The sequence below is a fragment of the Hylobates moloch genome, unplaced genomic scaffold (genome assembly GCF_009828535.3).
Source record: "Hylobates moloch isolate HMO894 unplaced genomic scaffold, HMol_V3 SCAFFOLD_2, whole genome shotgun sequence".
Lineage (NCBI taxonomy): Eukaryota > Metazoa > Chordata > Mammalia > Primates > Hylobatidae > Hylobates > Hylobates moloch.
The window spans coordinates 87164399-87166404 of record NW_026652277.1 but is presented as its reverse complement, the minus strand read 5'-3'; the positions used below and the strand labels follow the sequence as shown (position 1 = coordinate 87166404).

Here is a 2006-nt window from a genome sequence, read left to right as displayed (position 1 = left end):
ATGATTTTTCTTCTTCCCCTTTAGAGTGCATGTCCTGGAGGGTGGTTTGCAGTTTAGGCCACCCTAGCAGCCCAGGCAAGCCTCCCTAACTTCAATCTAAAGGTGATACTTCTCCTGGGTTCCTCTCCTCTATGGGATTCCACAGAGGTGGAGAACAAGACCAAGGAATACCAGGATGCTAGGGTTCCTCTGGAGGCAGGGAGTGTTTAATCCTTCCAGTATAGTGGATGTTATCAGACATGTCAAGTTAATACAGGATATAACCTCCCTTCCTAGGCTGGATGACAGAGGCCCAAAGGTCTGGGTCAAGCAACAAGAATAACGAGTGATCACAGAGGTATTAGCCTTGGGACTGGGGCAGACAGATGAGTTCAATACACCAACTCAGCCCAACCCTTATGCAATAGGTAGGGGATACCTGAGATCCTGGGAGGGGTAGAGGGGTGGGGAACTAACGTGTTAATCTGCTTTTTCCACGAGGACAGGGTAGTACAGGCCTAGAAACATAATATCATTTTTAGGTTCTCCCAGACTGTGGCAATGTGGATAATCTGATAAAGTGTTAGATCTTTCGTTTGGGCCTCATTCCGTCACAGACCACAGTTACCTGCCAGTGATAAAACCACAGCAGCATTCCTTAATGCCACACTGTATACTAACAAAACCTGAGCAGCCCTGGCTTATTGAATGAGGATCTGGTACCTGTTGCATGGGAGAGAGCAGAAGGTTCTCTGTTTTAACTTATAACTGACTGTGTGGCAAAATATCACAACTATAACTAAACAGAATCTTGGTGGGCTTGTGCTTTGATGCACTAAGCTCCTCTGACTACATAGATCAGAAATGTTCCAGTGGTAATGAAGAAAACAAGAACTGGACCAGTGCTAGTCCTCTGCATAGGAGTTTCATGAACAATATTATATGAAGGAAATTGGGCTCATGCAACTATGCCATCAATGAGACTTGGCTGGGAAATGTCAATGCCTCTTTACCAATGAGTGGCTCACTGAACAAAGCAACAAAGAAAGGGGTGCTGTGTGTGCCCAAGTGTTGCATCTCTCTCTGCAGGTGGCTGGGGATGGCCTAGATACAGGATGGACAATGCCATGCCTGTAAAGCTGGTAGTTGGTGGGATCCTGCACATTGGGCGTACTAGGGGTGCCCCTAGATATCACCCTAGGAAGGAGATGCTCCATTGGGCCAGTGGCCTTAAGCTTTTACACAGGCTTACTAGGAACCCACCAGGAGGTGGGATTGACTTTGGGTTCATGTCCTTTATTAGATCTTTCATGTCACACATGAGTTGGTACTCATGAAAAAGTAGTAAGAACCCTTCCTCTGACCATGTAGATATTGCCTTTCCACTGCCACTGTCTTGGAAGCCCTAGACATCCCCCAGATTCCTCAGGAAAGTTGTTTTAGACAATGGAATTCCTCAACACTTTCTTTTAGCCCAATTGAGAGGAGTGTATGTGATTGGCAATACCTACTGCTGTAGCTAGATAAATACCTTAGGTACAGTAGAGACATAAGTATAGGAGATCTGGAAGCAGGTCCACTGGCTACAAACAGTGGGGCTGTCTGATAATCCTTCTTTGCTTTTTTTTTTTTATAATTATTGTTTTTATTTTATTTTCCTGTGAAAACCAGAAAACCTGCTAAACAAATTCTGAAAGAGCTGTAACACTGTTACCATAATTCTTTTTTTTTTTATTATTATACTTTAGGTTTTAGGGTACATGTGCACAATGTGCTGGTTTGTTACATATATATCCATGTGCCATGTTGGTGTGCTGTACCCATTAACTCGTCATTTAGCATTAGGTATATCTCCTAATGCTCTCCCTGCCCCCTCCCCCCACCCCACAACAGTCCCCGGAGTGTGATGTTCCCCTTCCTGTGTCCATGAGTTCTCATTGTTCAATTCCCACCTATGAGTGAGAACATGCGGTGTCTGGGTTTTTGTCCTTGCGATAGTTTACTGAGAATGATGTTTTCCAGTCTCA

The 2006-nt window shown here is 44.5% G+C and overlaps 1 non-coding gene across 1 annotated transcript; it reads right to left on the bottom strand.

Moving 5' to 3' along the window:
• Positions 1-1629: 1629 nt before the first annotated feature.
• On the bottom strand, positions 1630-1689 carry LOC116477587 (U7 small nuclear RNA). Its single transcript, XR_004250552.1, has one exon. It is a non-coding gene; the product is annotated as a U7 small nuclear RNA (small nuclear RNA).
• Between the last annotated feature and the right edge of the window lie 317 nt (positions 1690-2006).